The 26,457-nt window shown below is 45.8% G+C and overlaps 1 long non-coding RNA gene across 1 annotated transcript; it reads right to left on the minus strand.

The window, feature by feature from the left end:
* Positions 1-6,879: 6,879 nt before the first annotated feature.
* Positions 6,880-23,148, minus strand: LOC120405370. The gene is made up of 3 exons (XR_005598527.1): positions 23,001-23,148; positions 17,553-17,613; positions 6,880-6,940 (listed from the first exon to the last, which is right to left on the minus strand). It is a non-coding gene; the product is annotated as an uncharacterized LOC120405370 (long non-coding RNA).
* Positions 23,149-26,457: the final 3,309 nt, after the last annotated feature.

Here is a 26,457-nt window from a genome sequence, read left to right on the forward strand (position 1 = left end):
ATTTTTCAGAGCCATGTCCCAGAGTCATGGCCAGAGAATCAGCATCCTAAGGGGACACAGATACTTTTTCAAGTATAACTTCAGCAACGGTTGTGTGTGTCCCAGGACCTGAAACTTTGGCTCCACCAGGGAATCGGAAACCACTATCAATAAGGTACTGGGTGAAATCCTGTCCTTACTCATATCTTTGGGAGTTTTGCCATTGATTTCAGTGGGGCCAGAATTTCATCCAGTTAGTCTTTCTTCTCCCATGTCTCTATTATTTTCAGTTGATCAGAATTACTGGGAATGGATTTCTGGCCCAATCTTAACATGGATGCTATGTATGATGAAACCTTTAATAGCAGGGACAGTGTACTGCTCCCGTGGAAACTGTACACCCTATCCCAGGAAAGGACAGTAGCAAAGGATGTTGGACATTGCAACTCTCATTCAGAAACATACTTAAGAATGTAGCCAACTTTAAGCATGGAAATAATCCCACTGACTTCAGTGGGGACGACTCATGTGTTTAACGACAGGCCTGTCCTTAAATATCTTGTTGAATGGGAGACACCAGCCCTTGCATGCATCGCAGGTTTTTACCCAACCTTTTCCAAAACCAGCCTTCAGGAACAGCTAATGATATTTAAGTGACATATGGGATCATATTTGTTTAGCAGACACTGGCAAATTGGGAATGTTTTACAGTTAAGACAATGATTCATTTTTATTGGTTAACATGGGACAGCTATAGTGTAGTTACAGCACATCAAAATGCAAAGGAGGGTGTCTGCAGAGGTGCTGTATTATCATAATGCACAAGGTCACACTGCGTTGTCAGTCTACCTGGAGCTATTCCATAGGTCAGGTGACAGTGAGGACCTGACTTAGACTCGAGTTATCAGTATAACCCATTGTAGTAATAACACTAAGTGCTTTCAACCCAAGATTGGTGATTTCTACAAGTTCCAGAACACGCCGGTTCTGCTCTTTGTTGAATATTCCAGCTATCTTGGTCTGTCTCCATTGCAGGATTTATTCTAATTTACCTTTAAAAAATAATGACTTTAATGCCATTTCTAGTTAGTGGATTGAGCTTTAGCTCTACATGGCTAAGCAGGACGTAAGGTCACTTGGTCAATAAGCACTGGGCCAGGTATGCATTAGGCAGGATACGTCCTCGGTATGTATGGCAAAGAGCTATTACAATAAGAAAGTTCATTGCAATAAAGCTCAAGGAAGGGCCTCAGAGGTTAAGCCCCTGCCAATTAAGCTAATTAACTCTCACTGTATCCAGGATATCCACGTCAGGTAATGTAGTTCCTAAGTATAAAGTACAGTTTGGCAAGCAGACAAAACAGCTGTCTCTGTGGGAACCCCCCCTAGCAACTCTCTTATGTAAGAAGTCTTCAGAGGGGTTTCCTCTCCATGTCTCTTCAGCAGTATACAGCAGGGGTGGCCAAACTGGCTCACACTGGTGGGGGGAGCACGGGACCTCTGCCTTGCAGAGGGTGGTGGAGTAGGAGCTTCTGCCCAGCGGGGAAGGGGGGTCTTGGGACTTCAGCCCCATGGGGCGCCCCTGCCAGGGCTCTGGGCTTCAGTAGGAGTGGGGCTGCAGCCTCGAGCCCTGGTAGGTGTGCCCCAGCTCTCAAGCTTCTGAAGATGGTCATACATGGCTGAGAGGATCAGTAAATGTGGCCACCCCGAGTATACAGTCTCCTAAGTGCGGGGCATGCACTTTACCTGTCAGAGGTTTGCATTTAACCTTCACCATAAAAATCTAATCCAAACAACTACCATTGATACAGTGCTTCTGCATGGTAAGACATGGTGGTGTTTCCAACATCATCTTCCTTGGACACATTAAGTATATTTATTTTCACAGCTACTCATGGAATCAGCCAAAGCACGCCCATACACTCTTGAGAAGCTGTATGGAGGGCGAAGGTGGAATCTTTTATAGGATCTATTTTTATTCATTACGTTCAAATTCAGATGGCCGGCACAAAGCCTAAGGGCTTCTTTAAGTCCCAGGTTACCAGCTCCCTCTCTTCCAAGCTTAGAATTAGACTTTTACAGCCACTTTTTTTAAAGGAGACCTTGCAAGTGCAGTTGTCTGCGTGTCCATGAGCAGAAGCACCCAGAAGCAGGCAGATAAGGCAGCAGAAAGCCAAGGTGCTTAGTCTTCAAGATGAGCCATTTTGAAATACTTAGAATTCCTTGCATGGGTGATGCAAAGACAAATGAAAGTGCACAGCATGTGTTCCAGCATACAGTATATACAGGGATGTGGCAAAGTTCATTCCCTTGATAGTTAAGAGATGTCAGAGCTAGCCCGGCCTGCAGTTGTCACTGGCATAATCTCAAAGACCAAAGATAGCTACAATTAGAACCAGTGTTTTGAAGTTCTTGGGCTAACATCGATCAGAAACGTCTGTCTGGGGTTTTCGTTCATTAAGTGAATAATTTCTCTGGTCTCCTCTGCATATCAAGCTGTTTGGATTTTATCTTCCTAAGGAACGTCTCTAGACTGGATCCTGAGTCAGAAAGGGAAAATGAAATGCATCCTCGTGCAGCATGTTGTTTCTTTATGCCCAGAGCGATGTGAACAAGTAACCGAGACTACTTTAATGTATGGAAAAAGTCAGCTATATATAGCAAGTCTCGGGAACTGCATCTCCCTGACATTTCATTCTGTATTGCTGTCAGTGTAACAGCTGAAATCCTAATGGCGTTTAATTGTTTTCAACCTTCAAAACTGCTCTTGTACAACAATCTGATTTGCAAGTGACAGAACTCATTTATTTCAAATGCACTGTTTCCTCTTTTGTGACTGCCCAGCAGGCTCCGCTGGGAATATCTGCGAAAACCAGAGAATGCAAAGCTTTTCTGTGACTCTTGAGGACGGATGGATAGATAGTATATTATTGTTACTATTCATTTAGAGTCCCCATCCAAGACCCAGCCCTATATTGCCAGGTGCTGTACAAACACACAGTAAGAGACAGTCACTGCCCCAAGCTAAATAGACTAGACCAAGGATGGGAAGTGCAATTATCCCCATTTTACAGATAGGGCACTGAGGCTAAAACCCAGCTCCTCCAAGGTATTTAGGTGCTCAACTCCCATTGGTTTCAATGGGAGCTGGGTGCCTAAATACCTTGGAGAATCTGGACTTAAGTGACTTGCCCAAGCCCGTACAAGGAATCTGGAGATGAACCCAGATCTCAAGTGACCTGCCTGCTTCCTCAGCTTCCTGGCAGTGCAACTCCACTGAAGCTGCAGTGCAAGGACTTCTCAGGCCAGCGTCTGCCCTTGCAAACCCTCTTAAAGAGGAAGGGGGGTCCCTGCCATTGAGGTAGCTACATAAGAAAGGGAATGTAGCCTGAGGCTGTATTACTTTTTCCTGGGGAGTTTTGGGGAGCCAGTGGGAGAGATGATGCATGTCTCCCTGCAGCCCTGCTCCTGGCCTACCGACTCTTCCCCTGGCCCTACCATCCTTCACCTGGTTGGTTGCCCAGAGAAGGACAATGTTGCCATGGAACTGGCTCCCTACCCCTGCCATGTGGGGAAGGGGAGACCTGTGCATGCAGGGGACTCCTTACCCAGATCAGCGGGGCATGAGTGGACCAAAGAGAGCAATGGGGAAGTTGGGAACATACTTAAGTATAGAAAAGCTGGCTGTATTTGTGTGTTAGAGAAGTACGGACAAAATGTTAGTTAATGAAAAGCTACCAGCTGTTAAAGTAACTGGCATATGAGCATGGACGGCATGTGCACCCCTCGTTCGAGGAGGCTAGCTGCCTGCCCCAGCTTTTCTGCCCGAGGCCCCACCACTTTTTGCCCATGGTCCAACCCCTGCTCTTGCCGGCCGGCCTACTAGAGCAGCCCCGAACCCCAGCCAGTGCCTGGAGCAGCCCCGGCCGGCCTGCCAGCTCCTGCAGCAGGCCGGAGGAGCACCGGCTGGGCGGCCAGGGCTGAGCCCTGAGCCTTGGCCCCCCAGAGGAGCTCTGAGCCCCGCCATGGCCTGGCCCCGGGTCTGCAGTGGGGAGCATTAGCTGAGGTTTGTGGAGGCTTAGCCTCCCCCAGCCTCCATTATCCGCTGTCCATGCCTACAAGCCTTTTTGGAATTTGCAGCTTTTCCATAGCATGAGAATCCCAAACTTTTGTAATGCACCTGCTCAGTGAAGGTGAATCCGGATGTGTACGTTCTGCTCTGAGCAGAAAATGCTGTAGTCATCGGACACTTCAACTTCTTGCCCTTGTGCAAGTCCAACAGGGTACATCAAGGTGAGACTAGCAGCCCTGGCCTCACCATTTCAGAAGGGGATTTTCCCCTTCTACCTCACCAACTTCCTGTTTAGGGCATACACCCCAGACAGAACATTACCTAGGAAATGCATCCCCTCCAACACTTGCCCACTAGTGCATTCTTCCTTTCATTTAGTTTCTCCACAGTGAAGTGGCACTGACAAAAAATTTAGTGATTGTGTTATAAGATGTGAAGTAAACATATAGATTTTGTTAATAAATCTAATGACAGACAGCCAAAAATTACTCAGGTCTTGCACATCAAATTCTCACTGTAATTCAGGACTCCTTTTTAGGAATCAATGAGGAGAAGAGGAGGAGGAGGAGGAGAAGACACCTGAGCACTTATTGTTCTTCCATCACTGGAATATTTTTTTTTTCTGATTCAGTCAATGGTTTAAAGCCTTCATCTGCAAGGTGGGAAAGAACAAGATTCATATATAAATAATGAGGATGTGAAACTGCCTCATAATCTTTGCTCTATACACAGAAGGAGGCTTATTTTCAATTAGAGAATTGCATTACTCAGATAGCTAATTTCCCCAAGGTCAGCAACCACAGATTAAAGTTTTTTGCTTTAGGTAAAACTCATCAGACCTCAGCCAATTTAATCAAAAGCGTTGTGATCATATGCCTTGGATCCGGCTTTTGTGCTTTATAAGACCATGAAGAATATTACTTAGCCAAATGTCACGGAAGAGGCTCTGTTCTTTCTTTTTGTGCTATATCAGCCAAATTCTGCAAAGTGCTCAGTGCTTCCTGCAAAGTAAGTGGGAGCTGAGAGTGCTCAACATCTCGCAGGACCAGCCCTTTCTGAATACTCTTTTGGAAGGATATAGCTGGCACACCAACATCTGGGGCAGTGAGCCGGCGGGGGCGTGAATCTTGCAGCAAGCTCAGCATGGGCATAGGGGTCCGCCCACGCAGAGCTTACCGCATGAAAAATGTAGGCAGCTCTCTCCAAAAATCATCAAAGAACCGGCGTGAGCATCAAGCTTCTACGTTCCCTGCAAGCAAATACAATTAATGCCGGGCAGTGTGCAGAGCAGGGGCATCAGTGTGAATTACACAACTTGGCAGATGCATCGCATTTTCAATAGCGTTTATGTCCTAGCACACCTTGGGCTTCCCTGCAGAGCTGTTGGAAACAGGTTTCACGCCGTCTCTCTCGCCAACAGAAGTTGGTCCAATAAAAGATATTACATCACCCACCTGGTCTCTCTCTTGTAGGGTGACATCAGAGAGCATTATCTTCCTGCAGCTGACACAGGTTAGGAGTTTCTTCATTGTACGTGGAGAGGACCCTGGATAGATGATTCCAGGGGTGTGCACAAGGGGGGACAATCCGGGCATGCCCTCCCAGTAATCGTTGGCGACACAGAATCCTCCAGCTCTAGGAGGGGAGGGGAGAGCGAGCTTCCTCCATCCCGGGCCTTGGCGGGGGCACAGAACGTGCCCCTCCAAAAGGGGTCAAATTTAAATTCCTGCGCATGCCACTGATGGCTGATTCTTACAAGACATTGTTTGTTCTTTGTTTCATCACTTATGGGAACCAATGTACACAAAGAGCTTTTGTGTACTTTATAGATGAACCTAACTCAGTTAAACTTGCAAACCAAATGTCGTCGAGAAAGGGGAAATGGCTGGTTCGTCTACCTTCATCTGTGAGTGCCATTTAAAAAGACAGGCTGAGAGTTGTACCCAAACAACATTATTGGGGGGGGCATGCCCCTGGTTGTCCCCCATTGTGCACACCAAGAGAAGGTCTCACCAAACTGCCAGTACATCATCCCCGCTAGTAAGCTGCAGGGGTATTACCATTTGTAGTGCAGTAGCAGCCCTCAGTCATGGACCAGAACACCATTGTTCAAACACAGAACAAAAACCATCTAAGAGCTAACCCCTGATATCATCTCACTGAGTTAGTTTTCGATTTCTAGGCCCATTACTAGAACTGCTGCTCTGTCATTTTTAATGTTGACCCCTCCAGAAAGCCTTCCTAGGGCCAGATTCAGTAGTAGGTTCTGGCAGCTTTGTGTTGTTCCTGCAGTGCAAAGCTGCTGTAAATCCAGCTGAATGGGCTGGAGTTGCTCGAGCAGTAAAAAGTAGGCAGAATGTGCTAGTGAATCTAACCTCTCCTCTTCCCAGAGCAGGGGAACAGAAAAAATTGGCTACCCAGTACTTTCAGATACAAGTGGGGAAATCACTTATCACCACAACGCAGATCTGTTGTCATTTGCCTGGCACAATGACATGGGTGTCTAGCGACTGGTCTCCATTGAAAAGTTAGGTCAACCCAGCTAAGGCACTCAGGGATGTGAAAAATCCATACCTCCGAGAGACGTAGTTAAGCTGACCTAATCCCCAGTGTAGACGGTGCTAGGACAATGGAAGAATTCTTCCATCGACCTAGCTACCACCTGTTGTGGAGCTGACTTCAGTACAGCGACGGGAGAACCCCTCCTGTCCCTGTAGTACTTACACTGAAGCACTACAGCAGCTGTGCCATGTCTCACTTTAAGTGTAGACACAGCCTAAGCCTGTCACGCGTGGGAATCTGAGTAATACTGACCAGTGGTTATAGGGGGTGATTCTGGGTTGCCTTAGAAGTCAAAGCAGCCAGGTGTTGTCCCACTCTGCTCCAGTCCTAATATAGGAAACACCCATGAAATATGATCTAAATTCTACTGTTTCTTGGGCTTTATTAATAATTTAAGGCCAGTTTCTGATCTCCTTTATGCCAGCATAAATCCAGAACAACTCCACTGAAACCAATTCTTCCAGTTTACACTCACGAAACCGAAGTCAGAATTTGGACTTGAAGGGCCAGATTTCAAAAGTGCTCAGGGACAGTTTTTTTCATGGCCCAGCCTCCACAACTGGCTTTGCAGACCACCTTTGCAGAAGTGCTTAGAGCCCACCCACTATTCCCCCTCGGCACTCATTCTTCTGAGCATTTTTGAAAGTCTGGCCACTTACTTTGGGGGCCTGATCCAAAGTGCCGTGAGGACAATGAGAATTATTCCACTGACTTCAATGGGCTTTGGATCGGGTCCTTGGCCTTTGGATCGGGCATAAATCAGAGCTGGGCTTTTAAAAATTTTTTTTGGCTTTAAATGGCAACACACACAAACATCCACATGAGCTTCCTTTAAGCATAGCTGTCCGTATGGTCCCATCTGATCCTGTTTCCCTCTTGCCTTTTATATTCTTGAGTTGGAGAGAATATCTGGCTACCCGGATGAGTCAGCAAAAGAGCTCTACAGCTGATGCAGGGTCCTAGAACTAGACACTATGGAATTGTCTGCAGAATATTCCCTGTTAACAACGGCTACATAGGTGGTGAGCTATGTTGTCGGCACTGCTCATCTAGGTGAAATCATGTTCCTATCACTGTCACCTCATCCTCCCTCCCCACCTCTGACTGGTTTATCTGATCACCCCGTGCATCTTGTTATTAAGCAACATTGTAAGCTTTTTAGGGCCAGGCTTATCTTTCCTTACATACAAACAGGGCCTGATCTGAGTAGTGCTGAGCACCCACAAGTCCAGCTGAAATCCATGGGAACTGCTGCACACACCCTGGAAATTCAGGACCTACATAAATAATAGTGACGATCTAGCACAGAATTATGCAGGGCACTCCTCCTATTTACCTTCTGAAAAAGATGTGAAGTGAATATGCTACCTGATTTTATTTTTCCTCTCGGCATGTCCACATTTACACTGGTGCAATCAAAGATTTTAAACAACTCAGCAGCCATACAGTATAGCTCATTGTATAACCAGGGATTTTTTTTTCCACTCAGAGAAGCAACTAGAGTTGCTGATAGCTTTCTTTGACAGGTAACAAACCTTGTGGGTAGGGGGGAAGTGGCAGATGAAGTTTATCTTGACTTTAATAAGGCTTTTGATACTCTTACATGACCTTCTCATACACAAACTAGGGAAATACAACATAGGTGGGTGAATAACTGGTTGGAAAATTGTTCCCAGAGAGTAGTTATCAGTGGTTCACAGTCAAGGGCATAACGAGTGGGGTCCTGCAGGGATCAGTTCTGGGTCTAGTTCTGTTCAATATCTTCATCAATGATTTAGATACAGTCGAACCCATTTATCTCGACCTCGGTTAACTTGCCAATCCTATTAAGTCGACGTTTTAGAAGTGGAACCGCCAAACTCCCTCTTTGTCTTATGGGTTTCTCATCCGTTATGTCGATTCTTTAATCTCGCCGAACCCTAATATCTCGAGCCCGGCTCCCCGCGTCCCCGACCCACCGTGTCCCCAGCCGCCCGCTCCCCGGCTCTCCAGCCGTGCGGTTCCCCAGCCGCCCGCTCCCTGCGTCCCCAGCCGCCCGGCTCCCCGCGTCCCCGACCCACCGTGTCCCCAGCCGCCCGCTCCCAGCGTCCCCAGGCGCCCGCTCCCCGCATCCCCAGCCGCCCGGCTCCCCGCGTCCCCGACCCACCGTGTCCCCAGCCGCCCGCTCCCCGGCTCCCCAGCCCCGCGGTTCCCCGCGTACCCGCCCGCCCGGCCCCGCTTACCCGGTCCCCGCTTCGCCTGCCGCCCGCCCGCCCGGCCCCGCATACCCGGTCCCCGCCGCGCCCGCCTGTCCGCCCAGCCCCGCTTCCCGGTCCCCGCCGCGCCCGCCCGGCCCCGCTTCCCGGTCCCGTTTGCCGCCCGCCCGGCCCGCTTCCCGGTCCCGCCGCGCCCGCCCGCCTGGCCCGCTTCCCGGTCCCCGCCGCCTGCCGCCCGCCCGCCCGGCCCGCTTCCCGGTCCCGCCCGCCCGGCCCGCTTCCCCGCCCGGCCCGCATACCCAGTCCCGCCGCCTGCCGCCCGCCCGCCCGGCCCGCTTCCCGGTCCCGCCGCCGCCTGCCCGCCTGGCCCGCTTACCCGGTCCCGCTTCGCCTGCCGCCCGCCCGCCCGCCCGGCCCGCTTACCGGTCCCGCCGCCTGCCGCCCGCCCGCTTACCGGTCCCGCCGCCTGCCGCCCGCCCGCGCTTCTTTGGCTGCGGATCCGGTCCCGTCCACGGCCGCCGCCCCTTCCCCGCCCCGCTCGCTGATCCAGCCACGTGCAGGCGGCGTGGTAAGGGGGCGGGGAGGGGGTGTTGGAGAGAGGGCAGGGGAGTTCAGGGGTGGGGTTATCTCGATCATCAGTTAACTCGCGGCTTTTTGGCAAACCCCTATGCCGGCGACATAACAGGGTTCAACTGTAATGGCATAGAGAGTACACTTATAAAGTTTGCGGGCGATATCAAGCTGGGAGGGGTTGCAAGTGTGCTAGAGGATAGTATTAAAATTCAAAATGATCTAGACAAACTGGAGAAATGGTTTGAAGTAAATAGGATGAAATTCAATAAGGACAAATGCAAAGTACTCCACTTAGTAAGGCACAATCAGTTGCACACATACAAAATGGGAAATGACTGCCTAGGAAGGAGTACTGCAGAAAGGCAGCTGGGGTCATGAGCTAAATATGAGTCAACAGTGTAACACAGTTGCAAAAGAAGCGAACATCATTCTGGGATGTAGTAGCAGGAGTGTTGTAAGCAAGACACGAGAAGTAATTCTTCAACTCTACTCCATGTTGATTAGATTTCAATTGTGTCCAGTTTTGGGCACCACATTTCAGGAAAGATGTGGACAAATTGGAGAAACTCCAGAGAAGAGCTACAAAAATGATTAACGGTCTAGAAAACAGACTTGTGAGGAAAGATTGGGAAAAAAATGGGTTTGTTTAGTCTGCAGAAGAGAAGACTGAGGGGGGATGTGGTAACAGTTTTCAAGTACATAAAAGGTTGTTACAAGGAGGAGGGAGAAAAATTGCTCTCTTTAATCTCTGAGAATAGGACAAGAAGCAATGAGCTTAAACTGCAGCAAGGGAGGTTTAGGTTGGACTTAATGAAAAACTTCCTAACTGTCAGGGTAAGGACTGGAATAAATTACCTAGGGAGGTTGTGGAATCTCCATCATTGGAGGATTTTAAGAGCAGGTCAAACACCTGTCAGGGATGGTCTAGATAATACTTAGTCCTGCCTTGAGTGCAGGGGACTGGACTAGAAGACCTCTCGAGATCTCTTCCAGTCCTATACTTCTATGATAATTGTGATTCATAGATTTTAAGCCCCAAAGGCACCATTCTGACAATCTAATCTGACCTCCCGCATAGCACAAACCACAGAAATTCACCAGTGATTCCTGCCTCAAGGTTAATAATGTGTGATTGCACTAGAGCACAAGGCTTCCGGAGATGGAGAATCTTTCTCTAGGAGGCTCTTTCTACAGCACAACTTTTAACCAAGTTTGTAACAGTCAGTGGCACATTTGGCCCCACGTTATTATTTTTTATGACATCATTATTTGTATTACTGTTGCACCAAGAGGCCCCATTGTGCTAGGTGCTGTACAAACCCATTGTAAGAGACAGCCCGTGCTCCAAGCACTTCCAGCTTAGTGTGCGTGTGTGTGTGTGGTAGGACAAGTGCAGTAAGCGGTAGAGTAACAGTGACAGGAAACAGGTGGTTATACACACCAGCCATTTCCCCATCCAGCATTGCAGTTAAGAATGTGCTTAACTTTAATCATGAGTACTCACACACTTGCCCTACACACACATGCCCCATTAACTTTATTAAGAGGTTTATATGGGAAAGGAGATGAGGCAGGAAATCCTGGTCCCATTGAAATCAATGGCAAAACTCCCGTTAACTTCAATGGAGCCAGAATGTCAGTCTAGGACTCTAGACCAAATCCTGCAAGTTAGTCTGTGCCGGGGACCCCTGAGCCTGTGCAGAGCCCCATTGACTTTAATGGAACTCTACATGGGTTCAGGGATCTGCTCGCATGAACCACGTTTGCAGGGGTGGATCCAAAATGCTGAGGAAAAAGCCAAAACATTTAATGTTTTCTAACTCAAAGACATTGATTTTGTGACATGGTGTATTCCACTGACTTTCCGGTCACCATTAAGAAAATAAAGATAAGAACATAAGTATGGACATACTGGATCAGGCCAATGGTACCTGTCTTCCATCGGTGACCAGTGCCAAATGCTTCAGAGGGAATGAACGAACATGGCAATTATCAAGAGATCCATCCCCTGTCATCCCATCCCCACTTCTGGCAGTCAGAGGTTTAGGGACACAGAACATGGGTTGCATCCCTGACCATCTTAGCTAGCAGCCCGTAATGGACCTATCTTCCATGAATTTATCTCATTCTTTTAACTCAGTTATAGTTGGCCTTCACAACATCCCCTGGCAATGAGTTCCACAGGTTGACTGTGCTTTGTGTGAAGAAATACTTCCTTTTGTTTGTTTTAAACTTGCTGCCTATTAATTTCATTGGCTGATTCCTGGTTCTTGTGTTATGTGAAGGAGTAAATAACACTTCCTTATTCATTTTTTCCACGCCAGTCACAATTTTGTAGATCTCTATCATATTCCCTCTTAGTAATCTCTTTTCCAACCTGAAAAGTTCCAGCCTTGTTAATGACTCCTCATACAGAAGTGGTTTGTGCCCTTAATCATTTTTGTTGCCCTTCTCTGCACCTTTTTCAATTTTAATTTTTTTTTGAGATGGGGTGACCAGAAAACTGCACACAGTGTTCAAGATGTGGGCGTACCATGGATTTATATAGTGGCATTATGCTATTTTCTGTATTACCTACCCCTTTGCTAACAGTTCCTAACACTCTTTGCTTTCTTGACTGCCACTGCACATTGAGCATTTGTTTTCAGAGAGCTATTCACAATGACCCCAAGATCTCTTTCTTGAGTGTTAACAGCTAGGGCAGGTCTACACTACAAACTTACATCAGTGCAGCTGCACCAATGCAGCACCTCTGGTGAAGAAACTCTAAGCCCTGGTCTACACTAAGCTCGGGGGTCGAACTAGGGTACGCGAATTCAGCTACGTGAATAATGTAGCTGAATTCGAACTACCCTAGTTCGACTTACTTACCGTCCAGACGCCGCGGAAGCGAACTCCGCGGCTCCAAGGTCGACTCCGGCAACTCCTCCTGCCGCGGTGGAGTACCAGAGTTCGAACTAGCGCTTCCGGGGTTCGAACTATCGCGTCTAGATCAGACGCGATAGTTCGAACTCCGAGCAGTCGAATTCGCCGCGTCGACCGTCCCGGTAAGTGTAAACGTACCCTAAGCCACTGGTTTAATAGCTCTACCTCTGCGAGAGGCGGCAGCTGTGTTGGCAGGAGAAGCTCTCTCATCGACATAACGTTGCTCAGGGGTCTGGATTTTTCACACCCCTGAGCGATGTAGTTATACTGAAGTACGTATATATTGTAGACCAAGCCCTAATTTCGATTCCATCATTTTGTATGCATAATTTGGATTATGTTTTCCAATATGTATTACTTTGCATTTATCATAATTGCCTAATTATACCTTTACACTTGACTTGACAGAGTTTATGCTCCTTTCTATTGTCCTCAGTAGGATTTGACTTCCAGTTTTTAAAGGATGCATTTTTGCCTCTAACTGCATCTTTTATTTTGTTGTTGGCACTTTTTTGGTCCTCTTACTATGTTTTTTTTTTTAAATTTGATTTGAGACTATTATGGTGTTTTTAAAAAGATTCCATGCAGCTTTCAGGCATATCACTTTTGTGACTTGTACCTTTTAAATTTCTTTTTAGCTTCCTCATTTTTGCATAGTTCCCCTTTCTGAAGTTGGTGGACTTCTTTGGTATCCCCCCACCCAACAAGGTTGTTACATTTAATTATATTATGGTGACTATTACTCAGCGGCTCAGCTATATTCAGCTCTTGGATCAGATCCTGTATTCCATTTAGGATTAAATCAAGAATTGCCTCTCCCTTTGTGGGTTCCAGGACTAGCTGCTCCAAGAAGCAGTCATTTATGGTGTCTAGCCACCTGCCTACAATCCCATAGGTCTGTATAAGCTGTTTACTGGATAGGAGTCAGAGAAAGAACTGTTTGAATCAACTTGTATTAAACCTGTTAAAGCTTGTCACTAAATATTGCTTTAAATCTATTGCAGTTTTTCAAGCGTGACATGCAATATTTAAAAAAAAATAGATTTAAGAATTTCCTGCTTCTGTTGGTTGGAAATATTGGCTTTCGGACATTGAATGCACTGGCGAGAAGGATCAACAATGTGATTTTTTTTCAAACAGTCTGTGATTATAAGCCATGAACTGTGATATTTTCCACCAGAGTCATCCCATGAAAATTGTTTCCCAGGATTCAAGCCATTAATAATCCCAGGAAAATATTATTAGCAGGATTCTCTAATGAACGTGAATTATATAAGGTACTGTAGTAGAAAGTATAAGGGATTAATAAGATTTATCTGACCACCAGATGGCATCTGGAGTCTGATAATTATTTTACATACACAGTAGCTACTGCAGAAAAGTAAATAATTTGCCAATTCAGTTTTAAATAGCACAAGACAAGAATCCACACCTGGGAATAAGAACCTGCAACATTTCAGCTCTGAACAATTTTTTTTTCTGTTCAGTTTGAATGAGCTACAAAACATTTGACCACCTGCAATCCTGCAGCCATTTCTTGACTAATCAGTATCAAATACATTATTTAACCTATTTAATCCCCATTGATATGAAAATAGTTGTGCATCTGGTCTAACACAGTTTTGATCTATCCTCATCTGAGACCAAATTATACATGGGACCTCTAGCCAACCTCCCTTGTCCTGTCAACAATTGCCCCCATGATTTCCAGAGAAATGGGATTCTTATTTGCTATTAAATTGCTTTATTCTTAAAATGCTGTTTCTGTGGATTGTTACGTAAATGTGTTCCACCCCAGAAGTGACTACATTTCAGTAAAGTGATCCCTATATATCCCTTCCCTTCTGTCCAGGGGCATTGGAAGGTATAATTATTTGGGTGCCAGTACTGCATCGCTTTAACACATGAGTAACTTCACTCTTGAGAGTGGTCCCAATTGAAGTCAATGGGACTATTCATGCAAACAAAGTCAGACACCTGCGTAAGTGTTTGCAGGATGAGGACCTGAATGTTTGTAAAGCTCTTCAAGATCATCAGCTGGAAGGTGCTATAAGTATAAATTATCACATTAATATTGACATAGGGAACAAAGGGAAAATTGGAGTGTAGAGCAGGAATTAGTATCAGCAGAGGAAAATAATTAATTAATAAACATTTAATTGCACACAGAGTTTATACAGATAGACTCTATGTGCAATTAAATGTTTATTAATTATTTTCCTCTGCTGATATTAATTAATTTATATATATGCAGCCTGGGAATACTATTGCTTACATAATGGCAAATATTTTGTTACATACATATTGCATTGTGCTCTTGAGCAATCTGTAGGATGTGCAATTTTTACTGTCAACCTTTGGTAATTCCTACTATAGGACATACCCTTAAAGCCTGTTTTTTGTAAGCATTTAACACGTAGCACTTGGTGTCAGTTATATTAAATAGTAATGTCCTAGGCTCTATCACATGTAAGGCATTTGAAACCCATTGAGCATACCTACAACTTATTGCAAAAATTGATATAGCAATACAAACGAGGAGGCCTGGTAGCCTACAAAAGGGAGGGTGGGTATGAAGGGAACTATTTGCCAAAGAAGCCTTTGTGTAGAGCTTTAAATAAGAAAGCATTTGAGCAATGAGTGTGTTCCTAGGAGATGTGCAAAGCTCAACAATTTCTGGAAGGTTTTGTAGTCAAGACAAAAGTTCAGATTATTCCCAGAAGTTTCAGAATCCACTTAAAAATAAAGATTTTTGAACACTTCCTGTTTGCCTTTCTTCTCTCTCATGTATTATTTGTGTCACAGTAGCACCTAGAAGTCTCGACTGGGATGAGGGTTCCACTGCGTTAGGCGCTGTACAGACACATAGTAGCAGACAGTCTCTGCCCCAAGGAGTTTACAGTAAGTAGATAAGGCAATGGGTTGGAGGGAAATCAAAGATACTGGAAGGTAAAATGACTCATCCAAGATCACAGAGCAGGTCAGAGTCAGGAATAAACTCATGTTGCTCAGATCCCAGATACGAACTCACTCTGCTGTTGCTTCCGAAGACAAAAGAATGTAACCTCCCCAGTCCCCACCTCTGCCAGCCTGTTTTTCTTCCAACCTTTTGCTTTCATATTTCATTAAAAGTAGTGTTACATCTCCTAGCTGGGGAGCTTGAGCTTCCTGCAGTATCGGGTGCTGATTCTGGGCCATACCGACATACAACACAGAGGTACTGGGGAAATGGTGTAGAATAAAGGGTTAAGAGCTGTCTGCCATGGAACGAGGAACAAGTTATCTGCCATGGAAAAATTGCCACAATAAGCTGGGTATCTCTTGGGTGGATTCCTCATGTGAAATGAAATCTACAATAGCTCCAGGCAAACTTATATATCAAGCTTTCCTCCTTAACAGGATAGGCTCTTTACATAGGATGTGGTGAACATGCCCAGACGTTGGCTTCAGGACAGTCTTTTAGATGCTTTTCTCTGATCTAGTGTGAATTGTTTACAAAGGTCTGAACCAAGTTAAAACTGAAGTGTGGGCCAGCTCAGAAAATTCCTGGGTCTGTTAGGTAATATTATACAGCTGCTATTCTGAGACCTGATCCAAAGAGCACAGAAGTCAGTGGGCATCTTTCCACTGATATCCATGAGCACTGCATTGGAGTGGATGCATTTGGAAGAATTCTTCAAATATTTTAACTTGACATGAGCTGAAGCAGCCGTGTTGGATCCAGTTTAGGGTTTTGGGATTCAAGCCCATTTCAGGACTAGGCTTTGGTGTGGTAGTTGATTATTATTTATGATTTAGGAGAATCCAAATTATGCTCGACACTATCCACATACACAGGAGGAAGAGACAGTCCCTGCCACACAAACTTACCATACAAGGCCCTAATCTTGAAAGCTGTTTCACCTCCCTGGACTCTCATGCCTGCGAGGAGCTCTACTGAAGTCCATAGGGCTCCAATAGGCACAGGGATTGGCCAGAATAGATCTGCTTGCAGGGTCAAAGACTAAGAAGCCAAACAATGCTGTGACACACTGTACCTCAAAGTGGCGCTCTGGAACCCACATATTCACCGCTGTGATATTATGATGATAGGTTTTGTACAAAGTATGCCTAGTGAGGTATCATTTTGTAAGACTTGATCTGTTGAACATTAATATCCCTTTGCATTGCATGTACTATCATGGTAGGTGAACTTATAAAGTATTGCTGTATGTATTACTGAAATATGTTGCGAGCTTGGGAACACGCACAACCAGCCTTTCAGTTACAACAAAGGAGTAGCCATCAATAGGCAGACAGTGTTAATGGCTCATCACAGAATGTCACGATTGGAAGAGACCTCAGGAGGTCATCTAGTCCAACCCCCTGCTCAAAGCAGGACCAATCCCCAATCCCCATCAATAAAAGAATCCACTATCCCAGAGGTTCCTTAGAGAAGGCACATATGCAATGGAGACAGCATGACCCCCACATCACAGCAAAGATCTTTCCAGCAAGCTGGAAGAAAGTATAAAAGAGGGGAAGTGACATTATCACTTGGCCTCTCCTGACCTCTTCCCCCAGCTCAACACCTGGAATCACATCTGGAAGACAAAGGCTTTGAACTGGGGAAATTTGGTCCCAGGCTAGAAAGGGAGTCTAGCCTGTGTATTGAGGAACTGTAACCTGCTTGTACCATCTGTCAGGGTAAGAAAAGGTGTTAGAGTCAACTCTTGCTTAAACTAAAAGTTTAGGATTTAGAATGCATGTTTACTTTGTATTTTCTGAAGGTAACTATCACTGACCCTTATGCTTACCACCTAGAATCACTTAAGATTGATCTTTCTGTATATAACAAGGTCCTCTGCCTGCCCCTCTTCCTGGGGCCCACTGGATGCCCCAATAAAGCTCAGAGGGGCTTCTAGTTCTACAGCACCCGGGGCTTTATTTACACCCTGTTCTCCCACCACCAGTGATATACTATATACAGAGCTCGCAGGCCTGACAATCTCCTCTCCTACACCGAGTCTGCCCTCAGCCTGGAGACTGCCCTTCCCCTGGCCATTCCCCCTCCTTCTGGCTGCCAGCCAGCCTTTATAGCCCTTGAACCCGCAGGTGCAGCCAGTTCTAAAGGCCAGGCACCAGGCTTCTCCCAGCCCCAATCTATTTCCCCTGACTGGGGCTGGCTGAGCAGGGGCTAATTAGGTGCCTTTGCACCAGCACCCTGCTACACAGTAGTTAAACTTATTTTAATGTTTCATCCTTACCAGTGAGTTTTTCTGAAGTGCTCCTCTGTTCAGGTTACAAAGGCTGGTGCATGTCACTTTCCTATGAAGAAGTAACGAACTAAGTAATGAACTTAAACTGGTCAGGTTTGTGACCAGTGCAAGATGGTACAGTCCCGGGGTGCAAGACTGGGGAGCTGGGGGGAATTGGCTGGAGCCTCCCTATTGAAGGTTCATGAGTGGCTGGGAGATCATTCATGCAACACAGTTGGGTGTGTCTCTACTTGTGGATGGCTGTGTAAGTGCAGTGCCTATCAGAAGTTCATAGCTTGACATCAGCATCACAGTGCGAGAGGCCACTCCAGTTGGCAGGTTTGGGAGGGCTCAGTGGTCCAACAGTCCAGGTTGCATCCCGGGGACCCCGTCACAAATGCACAAGGTGAGGAAAGAGGGATTTAAGGGAGGAGGGGAGTGGTCTTGCAGAATATTTCACAGGGCACTATGGGGAAAAGCTTGAATATGGTTGTAAAAGAAGCAGATAAAGGGTAGTCAAGGCTAGCATCATTAGCAGAGGGGGATGGGAGCAACACAATAAGACACAAAAGTAGAGAAGGGCAGAGCTGTGAAGAGACGTGGATAAGAGGCAGCCAGAAGATGGATTAAAAAACAAAGTCAGAGCGATGGGCCAGGAAGATGAGTTTAGCAGATGCATTTTGAATGGAGAGAAGCGGGGAAAGAGGTGCTTATCAGAGCAGCCAGAGAGTAGGAGGCTGCTGGAATTGAAAGGACATGATGGGATCCTGAATGAGATTGAAATAAAAGGTCAGATTCGAGATAGCACCAAAATCTCATGAGCCACACTAGATCTGACCCAGAACTAAAACAATCATGGTTCCAATTGATTTATTTTATAATTCTATGATAAAAGTGAGAAAGTAAGCATTTTTTCAATAACAGTGTGCTGTGACACTTGTATTTTTATGTCTGATTGTGAAAGCAAGTAGTTTTTAAGTGAAGTGTAACTTGGGGGTACGCGAGACAAATCAGACTCCTGAAAGGGGTACAGTAGCCTGGAAAGGTTGAGAGCCATTGATCAAGAGGGAGGTTACTAGTTGAGTTCCTCAGAGATTGGTCTTGGGACCAATCTTATTTAACATTTTTATTACTGACCGTGGCACAAAAAGTGGGAGTGTGCTAATAAAATTTGCAGATGACACAAAGTTGGGAGGTATCGCCAATACAGAGGAGGACCAGAATATCATACAAGATCTGGATGATCTTGTAAACTGGAGTAATAGAAATGAGATGAAATTTAATAGTGCAAAGTCATGCATTTAGGGACTAACAACGAGAATTTTTGCTGGGGACCTATCAGTTGGAAGCGATAGAGGAGGAGAAAGATCTGGGTGTATTGGTTGATCTCAGGATGACTATGAGCCGTCAATGTGATGCGGCCATGAAAAAGGCTAATGTGGCCCTGGAGTACATCAGGTGAGGTATTTCCAGTAGAGACAGGGAAGTGTTAGTGTCATTATACAAGGCACTGGTGAGACCTCATCTGGAGCAGTGTGTGCAATTCTGGTCTCCCATGTTTAAGAAAGATGAATTCAAACTGGAACAGGTGCAGAGAAGGGCCACTAGGATGATCTGAGGAATGGAAAACCTACCTTATGAAAGGAGACTCAAAGAGATTGGTTTGTGGGCAGGCACAGAATTTCCCCCCCCTCCACCTCTCCCACTGCGCTGCCCCATTGACCTGACCTCCCCTCTACTCTCCCAAATATAGAAGTCAAATTACACCTGTGGTGAGGCTCTATATGTTTTTGGCTATGGTGAAGCTGATGTACTGTGGGCGCTTATTAGCTGTGTATGAGAGTATGGAGGTTCTCATGGTTTGTGTTTTCCCCCCTTTGTAGCCATAGTTGCTGGGTACAGTAGGAAGAGGTGGTGACTGTTTTTGTTGAGAATTCACAAATGGCTTTAGGGCTCAGTGGGCAAATAGCTGGGGACGGAGGTGTATGGGGGGGAAGGGCAGGATCCCAATGTTAGGGCCCAGCCTGGAACTCAGTGGGGCTGTCTTGCGAGGTGGGAAGGGAAGCAGTGGGATCTGGGATTCAGGAGCAGCAGGGTAGAGGCTGGAGGGGAAGCCGAAGGAGGGGGAATGCGAGCAGCACACAACATCCAAGGACTCTCAATTACCAGCATCTTGTGTATGCCTAGAAATACAATCAGCACAGCTGGTCAGGAATTTTTCATCAAAATATTTTTTTCAGCAGAAAATGTGCTTTCCATAAAATCCAGTTGTCCACGGGAAAATGTCAATTTTGCCAATTTTTTTTTTTTGGTATTTTCTGTCAGAAAAATTATTACAACATGTTTTGTTTGGGGTTGTGTTGACATTAATCTGTGTTCTGCAGGGCCTCTTGCCCCTCTTCTCCCTTGGGCTCTTTCGTTTTTACTCTGAGCTCACCCATTCAAAGCTCTTGGGACAGCAACATCAGTCTCATGTGCCTATGGCCAAGTGAAAAGGACTTTAGGATGCAGCCTACAGCTAAGGGCTAGTCTACACTTTACCTTGGTCTACACTGGCGCGTTGACTTTTCGAGTTGAACTTCTCGAACTGGATCTGTCTCATAGTGCGATAGTTCAACGAGCGAGCAGTTCGACTCCCTCACTCACTCCAGCTGGAGTTAGCAGAGTCGGAGCTGGAGAGCGGAGAGCGGTTCGCGCGGCTGGCCTCGTGCGTGGTTAGTTCGAGGGTAGTTCGAATTCAGCTACGCTATTCACGTAGCTGAATTTGCGTACCCTAGTTCGACCCCCATTCTTAGTGTAGACCAGGCCTTACTCTGTGTAGCTGCTCCATAGCCCAAAGTTAATGGGAGCCTTTCCACTATGCCGTGGGCTTTGCACTGGGCCCTCACACAGCCTGAGATTTCGGGTATAAAGAGTATTGTTAATTAAGAAAGTGCCTGGCTGCAGGTCCCACCGTCCTCCACAATGCTGGGCAAACGGGTCCCACTTAGTAAAATGAAGAGGAGTGAAATAAACCTTTTGCCCCTAACCACATTTCCTTCATCTTCTTTGTCCGTTTTGGGGAAAATCTGCTTTTGCTTTTTCCTCCCTCTGCATGGCTACGTCAGGAGAAAGCGTTAGAAATAAATGGGAGCTAGTGCAAGATCGGTCATAGGGAACGACAATGGAGCAAGACGCTCCCGTCTCTGCCTGATGGATCATCCCTGCCCCCTCCTGGACGTTTGGGAGAACTTGGGAGATTTCTCCCCAGGAAAAGGGGATTAAGATGAATTTTCTTTCAAATCTATTTCAACAGTCGAGAATTTAGCTAAGCATTAAACGGATTAATTTTTTTTGCCTGGATGCAGCCTTTTGATTATGCAGCCGCTGTAATGAACTCAACGTGGTGGTTTCCGATTTGGCCTTATAGCGTTTGGCAAGAAGCCTTCGCCTGAATATGAGCCCTGCTGAATCCAGATTTGATTCCTCTCACTTGGCATTGCTTTCCTGCCTGCTGATGGAAGATTTAAAGAAATAATAAAAAAAACCCTTGCATCTGAAATGCTGCCAGAAAACATCAACGTGCTTTCAGGCTGCCATCTATTGTGCAACGCAAGCCTCTTAAGATTTAATATTTCTAAAATGGCAGTGCACCTGCTTGCAAGAAAAACTACCTTGTCACTTGATGACATGTTTTGTTAAATCACTTATTTTTTTGTATTTATTAGCTTCATAATGTGGATTTCCCCCTCCCTCTGGCTTCTATATTGAATAACACTTCCTCCTAGAATTACAGCTCATAATAACATGATGCATTTACCAAGATGCCTCAGTTCTCGGTCATTCACAAATGAACGACTTCTATTTATGGTCAGAGCTTAAATGATTTTTGGCGATCCTGGCCTAGTCCTCAGAGCATTGCATCCTGCTGTACAAAAGCACTGCTAAACCCAACTTGGCATGCTTTGGAATTATGCTGGTGCGCTAAAGGTCAAGTTGATTAACCCTTGAGATTCAATACCCCTTGTCTAACTGAAGAGGGCACTCCTGTCAGGTCAAAGTTAGTCCCACTCGGTTGCTACAAAGTAAGGTTTGTTTTGCTGATTGGGGAGAGCTTAAAAAAAAAAGGATACGTTTCCAACTCAACAGGTGCCTTGCAAAGCACTGGAATCTGACACATTGCTGTGCTTTGTGTGTGTCTCAAGTGGGGAAGGAAATCTCCCAGTGCAAAAGTGTATTTCTGAGCACATGGCACCCTTTCACTTTGTGTCCACGTGTGGGATCAAAGTGTGGCTTTGTAATAACCACTAGCCAGTCACCTTCTGCATAGAAATATGCAGAGAAGTCACATCAACTACGTCACACTCACCCATTTACAACCCGCCACTGGCTCCTTCACTGCAGACAAAAACTATTTGTCTTTGCCTAAAAGGCCCTTCTGAGCTCAGCCCTGCCATACCTATTGTCAAGCCATCCAGCCCAGCCTGCACCCCGCTGTTAATGCCAGCCTTCGTTGCCCACCAGTCCAACTGTCCCTCAAGTTCCTCCACATTTTCTCCAGTGCATAAAGGGCAACCGGGAGGGGGGGTGTCCCTATGACTCTCCATAATATCACTACATCATCCTGCTTCAGACCCCAACCTCTGCTGCAGATCCTAAAGAGCACTTGACAACGATGGGCACTGCTGCCTTGTAATGCCAGCTAGGATCATTTCATTCTTGCCTTCCCTGCCCCACCAAGTACTTTCTCTTATTATATGTGCACACAATGCCTGGCACAAAAGGTGGCGGCTAGGGCCTCCCAGTGCTGCTGAAATGCAAATAAATAAGTATCTCCACTTTGTGTCAAAATTCCCATCTTCAGCGTGGCCACCGCAAACAGCAGAATTCACCTGGGCTAGAGATGCCCATCAGTAAGAGGGGTTTGTGCCAGCCTGTGTGTATAGTGGAGGGGGATTTTCCACACTTGCGCTTTGGAAGCAGGAACACTGGATGGCTCTACCTGCTCCAGTTTAGAAAAGCTCCCTGAGGCTTCCAGGGGCACTGGAGAGAGGAATTTTGAAGCCAAGAGGACTGCTGGCTGTTGTTCAATTGAATTCTTCTTACCCAGAAATCTTTCCCAGCAGTTGCCATGGCATCTGAACACCTCACAATCATAGAGTTTAAGGCCAGAAGGGAACAGCAGACCATCAAGCCTGACCTGTGTATCAGACCATCCACCACAGCCAACAACCAAAGTACTACACCATTAGACCAATATATTACATCCCTCAGAGACTAATACAGGCAGCGAACAGGAGAGACTGAGGTGCACCAATACCTGAGCCTCCTCCAGTGGCAGGGAATTGATTAAGTGAGATATACCCAGATGATCCAAGCCAGTGCCCTGCACCCCATGCTGCAGAGGAGAATACTTATCCCCCGTGAGGTAGAAGAGTACTTTTACAGTTGGGGAACTAAGACCACAAAGAGACTTACCCAGGATCACAGGGGGAATCCATACAGAGCAAGGAACTGATCTCCAGCCCCGCAACTTCCAAACTAAAGCTCTAACCACCAAGCCATTCTTCCTCTAGATTTACAAGCAGCTTCTAGTAGCTGAGCTCTGGTGACACGCTGGGGGTATGTCTACACTGCAATTAGACACCCACGGCTTGCCTGCGGCAGCTGACTCAGGTGCATGGAGCTTGGCTAGGGGCAGCTTGACTGTGATGTCGACGTTTGGCGCGGTCTGTGGGGAGGGTCCCAGAGTTCAGGCTCCGGCCCGAGCCCGAATGTCTACACCGCAATTAAACAGCCCCTCAGCCCAAGTCAGTTGGCATGGGCCAGCTGCGGGTTTGTAACTGCAGTGTAGACATACCCCAAGAGGCCTGGGTGTGCTCCTGTTGCTGCACTAAGTCCTGTTTTTGTGCCATTTGCCCGTGTGATGTATACAAATAGGGATTATAATGGGAACAACACCTTTACTTTTACCTGAGACTTATGCTGGGGGGTGGCTGGCACTCTGAGGTGAAAGACAAGTGCACTAAGCCACCTGTTCTCTCCACGACTTCTAAATAGGTTATTGAATAATCTGAGACTCTAAAACACTTTGTCAATATTTATCCTGCTGGCATATAACAGATCAGCTTTAGTAAATTAGGCTCTGCACTGCAATTGGCAAGCAACGTCTGATTGTTCCAATCAAGCCTTGCCAAATGTTCTAATTTATGCAGAGTACATCTGCTGTCCTGACTAGCAAATCGGCTATTCATTGGAATGTTTAACTCTGTTGGTTGCTGGTTAATTAGCAACACCCTCAAGAACAAATCCAATCCACGCTGATACTTGATCTGCCATATGATGGTGCAGCTAAAGGCCACCAATCAGATTCTGGCTAATGCAGGGAAAGGGGCATGACCGTCTGATCCCGCCACACGGGCCCACGTGAACTCTGCTCCCATTGGCCAAAGCTTTCCCGCTGGAAAACCCCCTTCATAATCAACACCCACCCTTATTGTGCCCCAAACCAGTCCTACCCACAGAGCTCAGCACACTCTATTTTTGCTAGGAGTAGAGTGATTTGCCTGCATACAGGACCATTGTTTGGGCCAGGCGTCCACATACACATAAGTGTGTATTGGTGAGACCGGCGCCCACTTACTCCATGGCCATGGCTTGGTTTTGTCCTTCACTGCCAATCACCAATGCTCTGCTAAGAACTCCCCCTGCCATTCTGCAGCCAGGGGGCAGAATGGAGCAGGCCACTTCCACTCATGGGAGAGGAGACATGCACATCTTCACAGAACGATTTCACTCCATGCCTTTACATTTTCCCCATAAACCTCATGTAATTGAAACTGATCCAAAATTGGTTAGCAGTCACCATTTTTTTTAAACTGTTGTAGTAAAATAAAAAGACAGCACCAAGTATCACTATGATGGCGCAAGCACTCGCTTGATTTGGGAGTTTGCTTTCCTAGATGAAATTGTGGGAGTTAGTAAAGACACTGGCTTGACTGGTAAATCAATGCATCTCTTTCATTTCAGAGGAATCCAATTCAGCCGAAGCTTCTGGTTGATCCTAATTCTATGGGATATGCCAGGACTCCTTTGTAATGGCAGCAAGCTTGGCCACTGAATGCAAACTGTATTTAAGATAAAACAACGAGGAGTCCTTGTGGCACCTAAGAGACTAACACATTTATTTGGGCATAAGCTTTCATGGGCTAAACCCCACTTCATCAGATGCATGGAGTGAAAAATACAGTAAGCAATATACACACACACACACACACACACATATATGAAAAGATGGGAGTTACCTTACCAAGTGGGGGGTCAGTGCTAACGAGACCAATTCAATTAAGGTAGAAGTGGCCTATTCTCAACAGTTGATTACTTTTGTAGTGCTAACGAGGCCAATGCAATCACAGTGGACGCCGTGTTTAAGATGTATTTCCTCTAACCCCAGAGTAATCCTGAGTTATCCCCTAATTTCTGAATGGGCCTGAGCCAAAGCCCACTGAAGTCAATGGGAATCTTTGCAATTACTTCAGCTGCTTTGAATAAGGCCCTGTTTGTTCAAACAATAATGGGCAAAAAAATCTCATCTCCTGCCTTACTGATCTTGCTTTTGAATAGATACCATGATTCTCGTCTTAGAGTAGTTGTGCCCCAATGACTGCATATTTTCAGTGTGAAGCTATCGATCATAATTCAGACTATGACAGCCTTGTTCTCGCTGTAATGGGAAATTATTACAACTATAGCTGTACAATGTGGCTGTTAACTAACCATAACCCATGTTTTTGTTGTAGTGATTTATGATTTAGTTATGTGGGCGCTTTCAGAATACTATCAGATTTAAGATTTTGTTATGTGATCTTTCTGAATGTTATCAGATTTCATTTTTCACACATATCTTAGTGGCTTTTCTGTTATTAGGCTTTGCTGCAACATCAATCATTTGAAGTTTAAGCACTGGTAAATTTGACTTTACAGTTTATCAGATCAGAAGTAAAAAGGCAGAGAAAACAGGCTCATTCTGAATTAATGAGCAGGGTAATCTGTTTCTCATAACCAGCAACAAAACACTACATAAATGGAAAGCCGTTCTCTGGTTGTATGAGGACATAACAAACGGTCATAAAATTTATGAATCTATCTAACAATGCAAACAGTGGCATAGATTTGTTCACTGAAAAATCACAAGCGGCTTTAAAAGCTAGAAATCATGGACAATTCAGTCTAATTAACAGTGAAGTTGTGTGTGAACCTATTTGAATAAACATTTAAGTAAAAAAAAGGTCCATTTCTAGTTATAAAGAGAATTATAACCACAGTAATAATGCTATATAGAAGAAATGTGTATATCATGAACAAGGAATATATAAATCAAATGGACAGTCCCAAGGTCTGCAGTGAACAAGGTCTGGGAAAGTTCCCTAGCTGCCAACTATGGAGTCCTATGAGGGACAAAACAGACCAGAAGGCCATGCCTAAACTTATTTTGGTTTATGCTGTTCTTTGCAAAGATAGCTCCATGAGCTAAAACCCGATAACATTTATTTATACTCCAGAAGAGGCATTAAAAATACTTTGACATAACCTAACAAAATCAAGCAAGATTGAAATGTACCATGCTGCGTCCTCCAACACCGAGGCATAACGGGACACATGAATCTCGGACACTACTTGCATCCGAAGAAGTGGGTATTCACCCACGAAAGCTCATGCTGCAAAATGTCTGTTAGTCTATAAGGTGCCACAGGATTCTTTGCTGCTGGTACACATGAAGAAAGTGGCTAAGGGATACGCCGTTGTTCCCAAGCGGTGGGAAGACATACAAGGTCAGGTCCTCAGCTTCTGTAAATGGAGACAAATTGGCTACATTGATGAGGTGAACCATGGTACATTTCAGCCTTCATTGTGAAGTTCTTCTCTTGTATTGATT

The sequence above is a fragment of the Mauremys reevesii genome, linkage group 4 (genome assembly GCF_016161935.1).
Source record: "Mauremys reevesii isolate NIE-2019 linkage group 4, ASM1616193v1, whole genome shotgun sequence".
NCBI classification, from domain to species: Eukaryota; Metazoa; Chordata; order Testudines; family Geoemydidae; genus Mauremys; species Mauremys reevesii.